Source organism: Benincasa hispida, chromosome 5 (assembly GCF_027475165.1).
Source record: "Benincasa hispida cultivar pf3 chromosome 5, pf3_genome.v1.1, whole genome shotgun sequence".
In the NCBI taxonomy this organism is placed as follows: domain Eukaryota; kingdom Viridiplantae; phylum Streptophyta; class Magnoliopsida; order Cucurbitales; family Cucurbitaceae; genus Benincasa; species Benincasa hispida.
Window position 1 is genome coordinate 22,360,318 of NC_143482.1, and position 19,473 is coordinate 22,379,790.

General features: G+C 32.2%; 1 long non-coding RNA gene and 1 pseudogene across 1 annotated transcript; one reads left to right on the forward strand and one right to left on the reverse strand.

The window, feature by feature from the left end:
* The first annotated feature begins 8,092 nt into the window (after positions 1–8,092).
* LOC120078543 (pathogenesis-related protein 1 pseudogene) lies at positions 8,093–8,822 on the forward strand (annotated as a pseudogene).
* A 3,783-nt stretch (positions 8,823–12,605) lies between these two features.
* LOC150035976 (uncharacterized) lies at positions 12,606–14,548 on the reverse strand. Its single transcript, XR_016529582.1, has 2 exons — positions 14,224–14,548; positions 12,606–14,136 (listed from the first exon to the last, which is right to left on the reverse strand). It is a non-coding gene; the product is annotated as an uncharacterized LOC150035976 (long non-coding RNA).
* Between the last annotated feature and the right edge of the window lie 4,925 nt (positions 14,549–19,473).

A 19,473-nucleotide genomic window follows, 5' to 3' on the forward strand; every position in this document is an offset into this window, starting at 1 on the left:
TGGATTAGCGAACTCCCTTCATTGAAAAATCTTAGGTCCTTCTAAGATAGAGAACTCCTTTGAAGTTGAGTCTCATGCTCCCCCTAAGGCTGAGAATCCCTTCTCTGGTAGCAATGACTTAGGCTCCCCCTAAGACTTGAAACTCTTCGAAGTATTGCAACTCTTGAAAAGTTCTCTTTTTCCTTTCCAAAATTCCATTCTACTATGATGTAATAGAAGCTGAAAATTCATGGTGAATCCCAGCAAACTGACAGAATTCAGTGAATCGAGAGTTTTCAAATTCCCTACCATGATCACTTCAAATACGTATCACATTCAGATCTTTCTCATGTTGTAATTGAAGAAAAAGAGCAAAACAAAAAAGGTATCTAATTTTTCATGAAGAAAACGCACCTAGGTGTATCTAGAGAAGTCAACAATAACAACTACAACATATCATTTGCATCCCAGACTCTCAAATTTCATGGGTCCCATCAGATCCATATGAAGAAGTTCCAAAATACAAGAAGAGCTTGAGTGGGTTCATTCCTTGTGAGAAGCATGATTTTGTTTACCAAATAGACAATCTCCATAAATGATTCTAGGAGAGGCTGGTAAAGAGGGAAGACTGGTTATAACATTAGTGTAAGAGCCTTTTGTATAGTCTTCATGATTACATGCCCAAGACGTTTATACCATAGGCTCGTTTCATCATGTCTAGAGAGATGACAAACTTGTGAAGAATGATCAGAAATACACAGATAACAACTATCAGAAGAACACGAACCTGTCATAGTGAGAGCTTTGACATCGTCTGTGATAAAACATTTGTTTATAGTAAAGCTTACATTCAGTCCTTGGTCACACAAGTGACTAATGCTAATAAAGTTGGCAGTAAGTCCTTCAACCAACATTACATCTTTCAGTGAAGAAAGACCCAGATAATTCAGTTTTCTTTTCCCAATGATTTTTCCACAAGCACCATCACCAAAAGTGACCTCTCCATACCTGACAGATTTGAGATCGGACAAATAGATCTTTTCACCAGTCATTTGCCTAGAGCTTCCATAATCAAAATACTAGTGATCTTTAGCAGAGGATCTGAGCGAAGTTAAAACCACATTACATTTGTTCTGAACATTTCTCTCTTTCCATACCTATTTGACTCTTGTCTATTTCTTTTATAATGGTTATGTAAGAAGTAGGAAGCACTTCTAGAATAGATGAGTATGTAGAGAATATTCAGTAATTGATAGCAAAAAGGACGTTTATGCCCCACCTTTCTACAATAGTGATAAACCCACCTTAGTCAAGTGATTATCTTTCAATATAACATTATTGGTAGATGTGTCTGTAAAGCCATAAGACTCTGGATCTTTAGCTCTAACAAACTCAATCTTTTGCTTCCCTTTTACTTTTGACTAATTATAATACTGACTTCCTCTTGGATCAGCACTGAACAATGTGAGAGTCGTCTTAACTTGATTATCTTCCTCTTAGATCAGCAAATTCCCTTCAGTGATAAATCTTAAGTTTGGTAGACTTAGGAAACATGCAACTGAAGAAAAAACAGGATTTTAAGCATTCTAATTCATTAATGCTCATAAACTAAAAAGAAGGTTTCAACGCTAACTTTTGAAGATACTCTTGAATCACGAATTCCAGTTACAATTTTCCCTTTCTTTGGATGTGAACCACAACAAGGTCTTCCCTACTATCCTATTGGTCCCTTAGATTAAGTTGTGCGACTCAAAAATAAGCTTGAATTAGGGAAATGGAGGAGAAAGGTTTTCTGATTTTCAACATAATGAAGACTACTTCATCAAATAGATTTTTTAGCAAAAATCTCTTCAATGCATGGCCGATTTCCACTCAATTTGGTTTCTTTATTGCATGACTTTCATGTAAATATATTTCCTGCATGGATTATACCTCCTACTTGGTGAAAATAGGTGTGTTTTGATGATTAAGGTACTTAGGAACTCTTATTGGAAATATCCCACATTGTGGGTTTTTAGAATTCCAACTTTCTTTATTTTTTTAATTTTTGAAACAAATTCCAAAATTACAATTCAATTTCAATTTTTATTTTAACAATAAAAACTGAAATTCTATTAGTTTTATAACAATTAAGTCAAAATTAATTTTTCTAATAAAATTAATAATTAATAATTAATTAAACAATTTAATTATTTCAATTAATTTAATATCAAATATTAAAATAATTTAACACCAATTCCACCTTCATAAATTTAATATTTAAATTATATTTAAATATTAAATGATTCTCCAATTTTATTTAATTCCAAAATTAAATATGTAATTATATCACATATAATTACTAATTCCCTTCATTCCAATTTGAGCGTTTCAAATCAACTTATCACGCTACTATAAGGTTAATCCGTTTGTGAGCTAGTAAGGGGACATAGTGAACCTGTAAATCATAGGCTCCAACGATTCGAGATTAATTGGCTAAACTCTTTATAACATACTTTCAATGCATGTAACATGCTTCCTATAGTGGTATTTTAAATCTACATGGCATACTTTATGCACATAAAAGATTTATTTAATTATAACATACATCACATGCATAAATAATTAAACACACACTTTTATGGTTTTAGTTTTGGCATTTTCAAGCAAAGAAAGACCTAACTATTACAAAATTCAACACAATTTGGTTCCAAAACGGACCACTCGAACCGCCCCAAACTAAACCTGAACCGCTCGAACCCGACCTCTAAACCTTCAAAAGTAGCTGAACCGGGCTTAATCAGGTCGAACCAGACCTCCTTAACCCGAACCGATTGGACCGGTTCAGCTGGTCCACCGGTTTGGGTCTCACCCCAGCATTGCGACACTGCGACCGTTCATCTGATTTCTGGGCTGCTACGAAGAACAGCATTACGGCACTTGATGAACAGCATTGCAAAGTTGCTAGACAAAAACTCATTTCCATGTGCAGTAACTCGACCTTCTTCATTTCTTCCTTCAATTACATCTTAATTTCAACCCTAATGACTCCAACCGAATTACAGACACTTAAACACACATTAAGGCCCATCAATCAGGAGCCAATTACAAGAATTACAACATAATTGAAGAGAACTTAATGCCAAAACTCAGAAAAACCATATCAGTTTACCATTTTCATACAACTTATAAAAAAAACACATTCCAAGCCAAAACTAAACCAAATTGAATGCTTAAATGATACTCTGATACCAATTGTTAGACTTAGGAAATATGCAACAGAAGAAAAAAAGATCATAAGCATTCTGATTCATTAATTTTGGCTTCAAAATCAGCATACTCATAAACTAAAAAAAGGGTTACAACACTAACCCTTGAAGATACTCTTGAATCACGAATTCCAGCTGCAATTCTCCCTTCCTTTGGATGTGAATCACCACAAGGTCTTCCATACTATCCTCTTTGTATCTTAGATTGAGTTGTGGGACTCAAAATAAGCTTGAATTAGGGAAATGGAGGAGAAAGGTTTTCTGGTTTTCAGCAAAATGAAGACTACTTCAAACAGATTTTTCAGCAAATATCTCTTCAATGTATGGTCGATTTCCACTCCAATTTGGTTTATTTATTGCATGCCTTTCATGCAAATGGATTTTCTACATGAATTACACCTCATACTTTGTGGAATTAGGTGGGTTTTGATGATGAAGGTACTTAGGAACTCTTAGTGAAAATATCCCACATTGTGGGTTTTCCAAATTCCAATTTTCTTTATTTTTGAAATTTTTGATACAAATTTCAAAATTATAATTCAATTTCAATTTTTATTTTAACAATTCAAACTGAAATTATTTTTACTTTACAATAATTAATTCAAAATTAATTTTTTAAATAAAAATAGTAATTAATTATTAATTAACCAATTTAGTTAATTCAATTAATTTAATATCAAGTATTAAATTAATTTAACACCAATTCCACCTTCATGAATCCCTATTCATGAATTTAATATTTAAATCATATTTAAATATTAATTGATTCTCCAATATCGTTTAATTCTAATATTAAACGTGTAATTATATCACATATAATTACTAATTCCCTTAATTCTAATTTGAACGTATCAAATCTACTTATCATATTATTCTAAGGTTAATTTATTTGTGAGTTAGTAGGGGGACTTAGTGGACCTACAGATCATGAGCTCCAACGATTCGAGATTAATTGGCTAAATTCTTTACACCGAATTAACCCCTATTCATCAACTATTGGGCCACTCCATTAAAGCCCAGAGTTGCATTCCCCTCACTGTAGATATATTGTGTCCACTCGATATAACCATGATTAGAAAGCCAACCCTTCACAGGTTGTTCGTAGTAACGGCTGGGTCAAATGGTTGTTTTACCCCCAAGATTACCTCTTATTCCTTAAGTCCCATTGATCCTCTATTGAAAAATTGGCTTGTGATCCGATCATCAAAATGAGTCCCTCTCAGGCGAATGAGAAGGTGGGGCCCCTTGTTCAAAACCTGAAGTCAGCACTTAAGGGAACAACCTCTTTACTTTCCCTAAAAACGGGTAGGAGTGAATTTCATCTTGCACCCTATGTCCCCAGCTATCTACCCGGTCTTACCCCTAAATAGGAAGGCTTATTAAGCCGATGCTATTGAGTCAACCCTCACCCATGGAAATCTAAGGATAATCTCGAATAAATAGGAGTTTATGGTCAACTCAGGATTCAGGTTAAGTTATCCAGGACATCCTTGTGAAATAGTCAGTCTTAAATGTAAATAGCATTATAAAGTAAGAGTGACTTATTTCCTAGTCCGATCTTGTGCAAACTCATTAGACAGGATGCCCCCACTTCTCATTTCGTCACATGTATGAATCAGATCACTTCATCTGTAGCACTTTACAACTCCTTGTAACAACTAAAGTGTGAGTCGCATCCGATAATGTTACCAGAATAAGACACCCAATCTTATTCATATACTATAGATTATTTTGACTATTTACTTGAACCTTATGCACTCTTATGTCAACATGACGGGGAGCGCATTAGATATTTACCTAAACCGATTTTTTCGTCACTCGATTCCCCTCGACTTTGCCATATAAAGTTCAAGTACTCATGTAATAGTCATGGATCTTTTAGTTTATTGGATTTATTTCTAAAACGAAATAAGCAATACATATATTCAATAACAACTTTATTGAATTTTCAGAATAAGTTTTATTGTTTACAAACTACGAGATTTAGGACATAAAAACCCAATAAGGTCCTCCTAAGATAGAAAACTCCTTCTTTGAAGCTGAGTCTGAGGCTCCTCCTAAGATTGAGAATCCCTTCTCTGGCAGCAATGGCTTAGGCTCCCCCTAAGACCATGAAACTCTTCGAAGTGTGGTACCCAATGGATGAAGAACATGCACGGCAGAATAGTGAGCAAACAAGCAAGAACACTACGTAGAATAGTTTGGCCAAAGTATAGAAAACATCTTGTCAAAACAAATGTGGCAGCCCTAAAAGGTCTACAAAACTCACTTTAAATAATCGAATCCAATCAAGGAAATAAGTCCTTAATTGGAATAAAAAGTCGCACTTCAAAAAGGAACAAATTGAACTAAATATCATAGATGGATATTTCTAGATAAGGAAAATATTCTGTAGGATAATATGCTGATGTCACATATTTGAGACATCTGCAGAACCACTGCCTTAGAGAAAATTATAAGGCCGACAAACAAAATCTCAAACAAAATGAACACTATATCCAAGACTTAAGGACCAAAAAGGTATTTTTTACATTATTTTTATTTTTTTCTAACATCTAGTTGATCTTTATACCTTTCATCTTTATTTTACGGTCAGACGTTGTTATAAGTCTTTGTCATAGTATGAGCAACAAGATTCTGATATGAAAAACTCTATTGGGTGGAACATAAAATCTTTTGGTTCTAGTCTTTTTTTTGGAAAAAGAATTTAGGTCAGTCTTTTACCTTTTTTATCCTTGAACTTTCAAAAGTGTTCTTACTAGGTCCTTAAATCTTTAAAATGTCTAATCGATACTAATTGAAAAGTTGAAAATTCACAACTTTGATGAAACTTACGTACTTTTGTATCAACAATAGTATTTTTGTTGACGTTTGTGCGCATCAACTTAAATTTTTATAATAGTCAATATAAGTTTTCTTACCAATTTTTTATTACAAGCATTAACTAAACAAAAAATTTGTGGGTCAATAATAATGCCCAAAATTGTAAATATTTTAAATCAAATGTTCAATCTTCTAAATTTAAAAGAGAGAAATTATTGTAAGACCAACTTGGATCTTGTGAGAACAACTACTACATTTACTTTTTGGGATTTAAGCAATGGAACTATATTTTATTCTCAAATGAAATTAAGAAACTATATTTTATTCGAAATGTTGTTGAGAGAAAAAAAAAATTCAAACAACTCTACTTTTATAACATGGCTGTTTCTTTTTCTATCTTTTGTCTCTTCTTGTTTCCCTATTTAAACAGGTGGTCAAATTACCAACTTGGATATGTTGCCTTTTGACCATATTGGTTCAAGATCAAGAACTAAGGATATATATATATATATACATATTTTGGTGTTATATATTTTTTCCACCATTACTGTTTTTTATAATATAAGTAGGTATATATAAGATTAACTAATTAACAAAAGAATTTAAAAATAACAAAAACTAATTCTAATTTCTTTTAAAGAAGCTAAATAATAGTTTTATTGGCATATAAATCCAAATAAAAGCTATAATCTAATATAATGTTTAAATTTTATAGATTTAACATCTTTTATGGGTAAAAAAAACACTTTTTTCTGAAGATATATTTATACACGTTTTTAGTATTTATATTTATGAAATAATCATCTAGCATCAACTCAAGAATAATATATCAATAGCTAACAAATTAACAACAGTAATATATTAACCATTTTGTGAGAGTTTTAAATTTCTCTTCTGGTTAAAAGTTGAAAAATTTTAATATCAATTTTTGTTAGCTATAACAAATATTTTTAATAAATCGGGAGTACTAAAGAAAATTATAATGATATATAGCTTGATCAAACCTAAAGCTTACTTTTACTTAAAATAAAATGTAAAAAGTTTTATTTTTTAATTGAGAAAATTACTTCTTTGAAATGTTAATTAATCGAATCTAAAATGTTTTAAGCATATAAATTATTTTTTTTCAAATTGTTTAAACCAAATTAATGTTTTTAAATATTAAAAGAGATGAAATTTAAATTTAAAAGTTATATTTATTTTGAGACAATATTTGATTATTTTGTTTTGCACAACCTGGGACGGAAAAATCAAATCTTTGACCTCAAGGTTGATAGACCAAGCTTTATGTCAATTCAACTTATTGGTAGACTATGTTAAATTTTAAATTATACTTTTACAAGATGGCTAAATGATTTTCTTTTACAATATTGCTAAATATTTTTTTTCCAAGATGGCTAAATGTTTTTTTTAATCTCTTTTCTTGCTATTTTCCTAATTCTAACATGTGGCGAAATTTACACCTATTGACGCCGGTTGCTTCCTTTTTTTTTTCTTTTTTTTAAAAAAAAAAACATGGCCGAATTATAAATAGCCATCCAACTTGAGTAAATTCCATTTGACCATATATTTCTTCAAGATCAATAAAATAAACAATATTTTAATCATTAGTGTTACATATTTTTTGGCCACCATTAATTTATTTGGAATAATAGATTTTAAAATATGTATATTTATATATACATATATGTAAAAATATTTTAGTTTAGGTTTTGATTTATACTTTTGGTTTTTAAACATTCCTAGTGGTAAAAAAAAATGTTATGTTTGGATTGAAAAATGCAAGTTAGTTTGACTAATCTAATCTTAAACTATGTAACATATAACTCCACAACTCTTGAAAAGGTGCAATGCAAAGTAATTTAATATTTGCAAGGAAGAGAAAAGGAGGTGACCAAATTGATTTATTAAATGTGTTTGAAATGTCACATTTTCAAATGTGAAACCATAGTCTATCTCATTTTCAAATGAGAAAAGGTGCAATGGTTATAAATAGAAACCATGGTCATCTCATTTCTCTCCACATCAATTTTCAAGAATTTTCTAAGCGAATTTTACAATCAAGTTAATGGATATGCTAAAACTTTCCTTGTCTTTGTTATGTGTCTTTAGTATTATTACCATGCTTCCTCCATCTCTTGGTCAAGACTCTCCTCAAGACTATGTCGATGCACACAACGATGCTCGTGCTCGTGCCCGTGGTCAAGATAGTGCTGTACAATTTGGCATTCAGCCCATCCAACCTATCCAATGGGATGAGGAAGTGGCAAACTATGCTAGACAATATGCCAATGAACGTAGCAATGACTGCCAATTGTTACATTCTAATAGTGGGACTTATGGGGAAAATCTTGCAATGAGTTTTGGTGAAATGTCTGGCATTCAGGCAGTTGAAATGTGGGTGAATGAGAAACAATTCTACGATTATGATTCCAACACATGCGTGGAAGACAAAATGTGTGGCCACTACACTCAAGTTGTGTGGAATAACTCAACAAAAGTTGGATGTGCAAAAGTGAGGTGTAGCAATGGCGGTACATTCATTACTTGCAACTATGACCCACCAGGGAATGTTATTGGCGAGCGACCATATTAAAGGATCCTTTTCCTTCAATAATTAAAACAATAAATTCTAAAGATTTTGATTTTAACATTATGGTTATGGGAGCATATTCACTATTAATAAATAAATGCAGGATTGTTCTACTAATCATGCTTTATCAAAGATTGTTGTACACCCTACTATTACCAATAAAATAGTCAATACTCAAATACTTGTGCCATTTTTTTAATTAATTTTAATCATTATATTTTTAAAAAATTCAATTTCATATTGTATGTATTGAACAATTTCCAATCAAATTCTTATTATTACCAAGAATAGGAAGAGAGAAATTATGTGAGTTTAAAACATCTATTTTTCTACGATGCTATTAATATTATTGAATGTTTAATCGAGTCAATACCCGTAACTAAACAATCAAATAAAATTACACATGAACTCTGCTGCATTAAGTTGTTTTAGATTTTACAAACAAACCACGAATACATTCTAATAAAAACGAAGGTTTGTATTTTTCCTTCAAATAAGAAAATGTTGTAGGATACCAAAGCCATAATGTTGTCAATAAATTCAATGCTTTTCAATAGTTTGGATTTTGGTTGGAAACAATCCGAAATGAAAGATGACAATAAACTTTCTTATGAGATTAATAGAGAGAAAATTTAAAAAAAAAATAACAAGAACTAATTAAAATTTCTCATAGATATGCTAAATAATATATTTAGTCTCATTGGAATATAAAATGGCAACAAAAGCTTTATACATTTTCAAATATAATGTAATCTAATCTTTCATATTTTACATTATTGTTTTAATTATTTAGAAAAATTGAAAATACATGTAACTTTCGAAGGTTCAAGTGAGTTTAATTTATTAATTATCTAAATTATGGAGATTCGATCCTTTTAATTTTGGTATATAAATTCCTTTGGATGTAAATCAAAGGAAGGTAATACTTTCATGTTATTCGAAATACCATCACCAACATAATATATTTTCATGTTATTTATTTCTTTACCTTTTATGCACTTGAAATACGCACACACTATACATTTTCGAGTGGTTGCTACATTTGCAAATTGTTGTTGAGTAATCAAGCATCTATTTCTTATTGTATTATCTATTAGTAAATTTTTCACTTAGGATTCAACCTTGGAATACTTCCATGTATTAATTGATATTGCATTAATTTACACTTCGGTTAATGTGGTAGGGTACATCTTCTGTGATAATAAAAAGAGAGTACCGCTTAATAATCACCATTTATATGAATTATTGCAAATTATCTACTACACAAGAATTTTCTCACAGTTCTAAGAGAAACCAAGTTTTTGGCACCATTGTCGAGGAATTATTTATTCTATGTTGTGTCAAGAATAGGTTATCAGATTACAATTTAAGTATTATTGGATCACTAACAATATCTCTGAGATTCTCATCTGTTATCTATTTAACGCTACAAGGGAGTTTATGTATGTATGACATAGATGAGATCATCTTAAATGTGCTATCTTTTTCAGCTTAATTCGAGATTGTTATGTTGTTTAATGTATTTATATTATGCTTTTGTAGGTTTTGAGCACTTAGGAGGTAGAACTGATTATTATGGTGTAAATTGAGCAAAAATGGACTATTTGGAGCCCTAACAAAGCAAGTGGATCAAAAGAAAAGGAAAATGACGAAAACACCCTTGGAGACAATAAGTCAACGCCGCATCATGCTAGCCTTGGTGCTAGAATGTCAAGGCTAGCAAAAGTTGTAGTGTCACAGTGCTAAAATTTCTACGGTGCAATTTTCGCAGTGCTATCCATAGTGCCACAACGCTATCGATAGTTTATAAAATGATTCTTTTCTCGTTTTTGGGTCATTGAATCGATCCCATGTTCAAATTTCTTCTTCTCCCTCAGCTCTCTTCCCTTTTTCTCTCTATTTTACATGTTCTTTTAACACTTTGACTTGTAATTTCAACCTTCGACCTCATTCGTGGCAAGCTAAATTTGCTAGTTTAGGAGTAGACGAAACTCATTTGTATATTGATTGTAAGGATTTGGTCTTAGTCCATGATTTTTTTTTGTTTTGAATGTTTGTGGTTCCTCTTCTATTTGAACTTCTAAGGTTAGTTGTATGTTAGGCTTGATCCTTGTACATTTACTTTTCTAAGCTAAAGATTAACTTGTAGTCAGTGAAAAATAGCAGTAAGTTTAATAGCCAAGTAGCAATAAATCGTATCTTGGGTGTGTGGCATGCACAAGAAAAATCAGTTAATAATTTCGTGTTACTTGTAGCTAATCTCTTAGCGGACCTCTTAATCGTAATGCATGTGTTAGATGTTTATGGAACACATTTGTACCCAATTCATCAAGCATTTAGTTTAATTAAGTTCTTAATTACGTTATTTGAACACTTATCACGACATGACCGAGCAAGTAAGCTAAGGAATTGCATGCATGAGAAAATACCTTTATAAATCCTACATAAATCAAACATTTAGGTGGATCTTAATTTCTAAACTAGACCGCTTTTATTTTCTTGCACTTTACATTCATGCACTTTTATTTTTCCACGCCTCAATGTGGGGGTAGAAATATGGACGATAATAAGAACCAATATTAAGAGCAAAGTGGGGGTAGAAATAGACAAGCGTATGTTGTCAATGAGCCTGAGATGAACCTCATACTGATAACTGTGACTGAGAACGAAGTACCTGGGAATATATTGCATCTAAACTCTATAATTTCAACCCAAGAACTATGCATTCGAATTTGGAGTCATTGCAAACAAATTACATATGAGTATCCCATACTCTCTTAGAGATGTAGCCAAAGTGTGGTTGAATGCAAAACATGTAAGGTTTATATAGCAACTTCCATGGATCTAACATAATTGTTTTTAGAGAAGCACTTCCCACATACAACAACTTCAAACTTATGATTGGAGATAATGTGATATGAAAACCTATAAATTTGTAAATTAGAAACCCTTTGATGAACCCCTAGTAGCAAATTCCAAAAACTCTTAAGCCAATTAATGCCAATGTAAAGGAAAGACTTAAAATTGGATTTCCTTTTGATTAAGGACCAAAAGATAAGGAGAACAGGAGAAATAGTTGCTTATTCCAAGTTCGAACACTCCACAAACAAGTTGATCACTCTTACCTGAATGCTTAAGCATGCAACCCTAGATCAAGAATTGCAAAACGTTGGTGATGAATCTCCGTCATCAATACCGATGAAAAGTATCATTTCAAAAATTCAAAAGCCAAAAACTATTTTTTACAATCTAATGGCCAAACTTTATATAGCATCCCAAAACTCTAATGTGTGTCAGTAATAAAACATAAGTTAAATGACAACAATACCCTTATTCCATACATTTCAAGGATAAAATTGAAAAATAAGAAAATTACATCAAAATTATTACATAAAATATAATTAACAATTTGATGCCTAGACGGTTCATATCATAATGGCCTTCACTGAATATGTAACCTTTTGAATTTTATATAAACTAATTACTTTGAAAATTATTGGAATTTATTACTTAATATTGGAATATTTGGAACCAAATCTGAAGATAATTGAAGGGTTAGTTGATTTGTTTAGATTAGTTTGTTGGAGATAATTAATTTGAGTTTATTCAAGGAATGATTTGAAATGGTTCAGATTAAGTTTTCGAAGAATTAAGAAATTTTTGGTTTATTTAATAAAGGAGTTGAGGTTTTGTAAACTTAGAATTCATCAAGGATTTAGATTAAAAAAAATTAGAATTTAAGATAGAAAAGAAGAAAATATAGGTTCAAGTTTTATCCCTTAAATTTTGGAGTTTGGATTCAAAATTGATGTAATGAATTAGGAGGAGATAATTGGTTTATTTTATTTGCAATTCATTCAATCATATATATTTGAAAAGATTTGGAAATTTAGATTTAATTTAAGATAAATTGATTAATTATTTCGGGATTTGAATTTATTTGGGTGGATTTGTGAAGACTTGTAAAAAGAAAGAATAAAATAAAATATATATTTCTTGTGGCTTTTAAGAAACTAAAAATAATATAAAATAAAACCACACTTTCTTTCTCCTGAAACCCCACACACGTAGAAGGCCTCCTCAGCCTCCATGTCGGCGCAACTCCAGCTTCCACATTCAGTCGCCACCCGCTCCAACGCACGACCGGCCGGCCGCCATTCACAATTGGACTGGGCTTCGTCCGACTCGTAGTCACATGGCACAATTACGGGGTCATTATTTCATAAAAAAAACAATTTCGAAACCAAAGCATTTTGATTCTGGAAGTTAAATTTATAAAACAAATATAACAATTTCAAAACATTCCTAAAATGAATAAACCAACAAACAAATAAAACTTTTGTTCGAGGTCCTTTAAAAAAATTTATGAAATAATTTTCAAAACATACAAGTCTCAGTTTAACCTCATGTCTTAAAGAAAAATTTGAAAATAAATTGAAAATATAAAACTGAGTGGAAGCGTTGAAAGTAGTCTCACGACACAATTACGGATCTCCTTCGTCGTACGCCCAGTATGTTTTTTGTTATACTTGAAAAAAATAAGTAGCCGCACTACCGGAATCAGGTTATGAATCACATACAATCATGAATTTGAAAATCATTTTAACTAGTGGAACCTAAAAGGTAGCCAATGGGTCAAAACTGGGTCATGTTCCACTTAAGGATCTTTTTGTGTCATGTGTTATTTCTTGTCATATGCCTTTTTAGGACGTTTTTATGTCATGAACCATCTAGAACCTATGTGTACCATGTGCCTTTTCAAACTAATCGTGACATGTACTTTTTCGGGCAAGTGTGTGACATCTGCCTTTTCAAGCAAGTATATCATGCATTTGGATGGTGGGTCGTAACATGTGCCTTTTCAAGCAAGTCGTGTCATGTGCCTTTTCAGACAAATCTTTTCATGTGTCTGGAAGGCGAGTCGTGTCATAGTTTATCAGGTATAAAATTTCATGTAACATACACATGCATGTCCCATATAAAATTCACATGTACTCATATAAAGTCATAGTTCATGCAATGTTTGTCAATCAAAACTTACAGTCAACCATATAAAAAAATCATGCTTCAATCCTCATACATAACAAAATATTATCAATCAATTTACTTGGCTCGACGACATTCTAATAGTAAAGCTACTTACCTTGAAATTTAGCCCAAATATTTAGTCTCCTTCCTAAACTAAATGAAATCTTGAACCAATCTTCTAAAACAAACCATAATCAAATTCAAATTCAATCTCTAGAACGCAATTCTAAACCTAATTTCATTATAAAAAGTCTTTAAAACACTTATCCAACTCTCTCTTTCTTCAGAATGACATTCGATCTTCCAATAAAACCTCAAATCTATGTCGACCGTAAAATTAAGAATCAAAATCCCTAAATTCCAGAAATTACCAAGAACATCAAAAGGTTTCTGAACTTTGATACTTACCAAGATTGTGCCAAAACACCCTTAATCTTGCTAGACAGCAACCTAAAAGCTTCCAAACTTCAATCCAGCATCAAAATCATTATAGGCATCATTAATTTCACGCCAAAACCAAATGGGTATCTAAGAACTTTAAGCAAAACTCACCAAAAATTGTCGATTCTGTCCCTAAGCTGTTGGACAGCAGCTCAATCGCCCATAATACCTTGAATTTAAAGTCCAAACTCCATGGTTGTCATATATTCAACCGATTACCCAATGGGTATTCAAGAACAAATACATCGGGATGATATTTAAAAGGTTGCTATAACGTTGCCTTCATCATAACCTGTCGTAACATGATACACTTGCTTGAAAAGATGATGATGGAGTACGACAGGTTACTGGGTAGGATGATGAAGCATCGAGTGATGCATCGGAGATATTTAAAAGGTTGCTACAACGTTGCCCTCATCGTAATCTGTCGTACTCCATCCAACTGAAACAATTTATGGAAAGTTGAATGAAAACTTTCAAGTATTGGTGGTGATGTAGTCTTTTGTCACATGTGAATGACCAATCAAATGGAATTTATATTGTACCAATCAACAATATCTATATTACTTGGTAGTGCAAGTAGCAAGACCAGGTCGATCCACAGGAAGTACGAAGATTAGTTTCTCAAAATTAATTCTTTAGTTAAAGCTGTAAATGAGGAGTTTTGTGTGTGGTTTGAGAAGCAAGCATAGAAAGATAAATGTGGAATGTAAATTGCAAGTAAAAGCGACATATCCTAGTTTTTAGAGGTATCTCCAATTGCTTGCTTTATCATAGATTCATCGGATTAACTTCTATATTGTCTAGGCTTAGCTAGCTCACCTAGAAAAGCTAGGGAAGTTTAATTTATCAAATTAGTCAATTTAATTAAATGAGAATCATCCTAATTAATTTGGACTAACCACATTGAGACTTGGGTTATGCTAAGGTGAATGTTCAATTTTCAAGCGCGTAACTAAACATTCAACATGATTCTTCATAGGTCGATAGAGCAATGCTTTTCATCATAGACAGTGAATCACAAGTCTAACCTTTTGCTACCTTGGATCAAATTACAATTATATGTTACGCATTGTAATTTAATGTCTAGCTAATGATCTCATAAATTCTCAAGCAGAAATATAACCATAAACATGCAACGACAGTAAAAGAATCTGAAGACAAAATAGAAACAATGGAGATTAATAATTTAGCACAAGTCTCATAAGATTATGATTGGAGAAAACCTTAAAAACTAGGATTTGGGATCCTTACCTTCCCATTGAGATGAGAAAGCTCAAACCCGCATTCTTTCAAACCAATTATAGAGAAATATTCAACTAAAAACCTAAACTAATATCGTAGATGGCTAGAGGACGAAAAAAACAAAGAAAACGAGTACTCATTAGCTCGAAACTGCTACCCAGATCAAAAGATATGACCTAAAGATCGAAGAGCAAATTTTATAGTCACGGCCCTACGGGATAACATCAGGCCATTGCACCCTTTTTAAGCATTCTGTGAAGAGCGTCGTGTTGCAGCACCATAGGGCACAGTGGGGGGTAGATTTGTCATTTTCTCTTCTGTTTGAAGCCTCGAATGTCCTTTTTAGCTCATAATTTCTCCAAACTAACTCCGAACGGCTCGTAACGTTTTGGAATGCATGTGTTACTTGAAATTCTACAAATATAAATATTTAAGCACATTAAATATCATAAACGAGCAAGATTAAAGACATTAAGATAGTACATTTTAGGTGTTATCAGGTGGACAACTTTTGCAATGGTTCATTACTTAGAAAAACTTTCGATAAAGCTCAAGAATAATTGGGCATGCAGAATCTGATAACAACTATTAGCCTTGTTGAAGCGATATCTTGTACTCACTGTGGAGATGCTCAGTGCATGAGAAAACTACCGCCAAAATGCAAAATCAGTATGCTACATGCACTACAAGAACTTTGGGCTTTAATGTCGGTTTTAGGCTTTAATGTCGATTGACAACCAACATTAAAGATAGTATTATTAAAAAGTCCAAGAATCAATTGAAGCCCTTTAAACCGACATTGAAGCCCATAATTTATATCCATTTTATCAATTATTGTCCCTTTTTTTAAAATTCCGTTGTCCAATCCATTTTTAATATCAATCAAAAAGTTAAAAACGACATTATATGTCTCTTGTTGGGTCAGAAAATGTCCATTATTGTTTTTTATTAAAAAATATAAAAAGATTTGCATGGCAAACCATCAATATTTGTCTTCCACCTATAAATTTATCCACAAACAAGAATTAATATTTCTAATTCATTACATATACTCATCAAATATGAAATAAACACACTAATCACCAACATTTGTATAACAATAACAGACTTTCATAGAATACTTACACCAAGCCATCATTTCTCTCATTCACAAATATCAATTAGTACTAATTCCATGAATACTTAACACCAAATACCTCATAAACACAAAAATATTATACATAAATCTTTCAATAAACAGATCATGGTTAGATAAATTTGCATTCATTCTAAGCTAGCATTTACATTCTATTGAGACAAAAAAACAAGAAGTACATCCTTACACAAATCGGCCAACAAAACTTGTCCATTGGGTTCAAATTACATCAATCTTTCCCTACAAAGAGGGAAAAAAAAGATAAATTCAACATAAGTTTACATCCATTTATTAAATTAAAACTAGTATATAAAAAATAAATAATTTATGTACGAGGCTAGTAATGGGAGTAATAAGATTATGCACTATTTCGTGTATATACTTTTGCACATAGTGCCCGCATCCTACAGAATCTAACTAATGGGGGCACTATATATAAAGAAGTTGAAAACAATTATTCTTATGTTCGAATGAACATAAATTGTTAAAAAAATGAATGTGAATTTACCTTTACAGGTTTTCATTTTGGAGAAGACCGACGGTGTTGGAGATCGTGCTTGGCTTGCCATGTTTTCAATCCACTAAATAGTTTGAAAATATTAGTTAAACATAAATACTTCAATTAAGAGCTAAGAAAGTTCAATCATACTTATATATTTATAACTCCATGAAAATCCTCTTGAACCTTACTTCGAATAGAGTCCAAAACATAAACACAATTTTCTTGTAGATTGATTACAATCACTATCCAATGATAACAATTAAAATAATTTTTAAATATTAGTACGCGTATAATGCAAATTAAAAATAACTGAAGAACTTGTATTTACTTACCCTGTGTTATATGGAATAAGGACTAATTGGTCCAAATTAGCCAATTCTAGTTTATTGGCTAAATTTCTGGATCGAATATCTTGAGACTTCACGTATAGCGATATTCTTGCTTGATCAATTATAAAAAAAACTTCTTTGTAATATCACGACCACATTCATCTCAAAGATACCTAAACAAAGTAAAAGTTATTATTTAAACATAAAACAAAGTATACATGAGTGAATCTAGATGAGTAATACTTACGCAATGTATGTCAAAATACCCATGTAGCCTATTTCAACCATATTGCAATATTGGATCAGATCATCGCGGCCTAAATAAATAAATTTGTCTGTTCCAAATATATGCTCATCCAAATTGATACGGATCATGTCTACATCGTTCATGTTATGCATGACATATCCGTTCAAGAGTTTGATGGTACCATTGGCGTCAGTATATTTGGGGATTGACTGAAGCTCTTAATTATTGAATGGTCCTACCATAATCAAAGTTACAAAAATTAAAAGTAGGAAAAATAACAAATAACCAAACTCATATATTGAAAAAGAGGCATACTTTTTTCTCGTTAACCATAACTATAAGTTCACGAGGCCATGTTACGAAGTTACCCATTGCTTGATTTAAGGACTCTATTTTACCCTTCACAGTAATTGGTATAGGAAAATCTTCTCCCATGACAATGCCAATCAGAACTTTAACAGTTAATCATGACACATCATCATCATGTTGGGGTTGATGCCCTAAAGTCTCGTGTTCTATAGTTTCTAAAGAGTTTGTACGAACGCTTGTGTTGTTAATATATGATATTTACTTCACATCTTGTATTTTTGCTCAGTTGCTTGTTTTATTTGCTTTACCGTAAACCAATAAACATAAAATCTCTGGTTATCTGTATGTGACTCAAGCATGTATGTGGTGACATACAAGTGGATCATGTCTTTAGTGATAACCAAAATGGTCTGTAGTATATGGATATAGGAGAGAAACCTTATCCTGGTAACGCAACGGATGCGGCCTACTTTGTGGAATGGTCACAAGTGTTGTGACTTGTCACAGATGGTCTGATCCTGATCATTCGTGTTAGGGACATGCGAGCGGGAGCGTCCTATACAAAGAGTTTGTATAAAACCTGACCACGAAGTGTTAATGTCTCGTTATATAACACCGTTCATGACAGAGACTTCACTTCACTAGGATTACCATAGGTAACATGATCTCAATCGTGAGTGAGTTGGGAACTCCTGCCATTGAGGACAGTTCTTTGATTTGTATGGGTGCGAGTGGTCAGGTCGCCGATTCAAACCTACTATTTTGGGGATTCATCTGATTTGGGAGTTGGGAACTCAGCTACACAAGATGGAATTCACTCTTTTCTCGAGGCAGGGGTAAGTAGATAGATAGCTTCCTTAAGGGCTGATTCTGGGGCTTAAACAATGTGGCGCCACACACCTTCTCTTGGCCCGAGAGGTGTTCACACATAGATGGACTATGTTGTACTGTTCATTAGATGAATCAGTGGTACTTAAGAAGTGAGATGTAACTATAGGGGCAAAATGGTAATTTGGCCCAGTTGTACTTACGAGCATCTGTGAAGGATCATCGTACTCATGATTGGTTATATCCGATGGACACAGAAATATATCTGTGGTAAGAAGAGTTCAGGTATTAGTCTTTAGTGGAATGTCTGACAGTTAACGAATGGTGGATCTCGTGGCTAAAGAGTTTAGTCAGCTATTCATGGATCATTGGAGCTTCGAGACAAGAGAAAGTTTGATTATATATGATATAATTGGACTGGTTAATTATATGTGATATAATTGGCTAAATGTATGAGATACATTATTTTGGAGGAAATTAGATATAAATATGATTTATATCAAGTAGAGGAGAAAATACTATAGTAGATATGTGATATCAAACTATAGGATAAAAATATAATATGATTATATTAATTAATTAATTAGTTGATTAATTATATGATAATTAGTCCAAATTCACGTTTGGACGTGGGTTAGTGGGGCAGCATCGGTTATTATAACCGATGAATTAAAATGAAAAATGTTTTCATTTTTGAATCGTTCAATCGGTCACCCAAAGAGAGAAAAAGAGAGCACGCGTTGGTGAACATCTAAACGATCGCTTA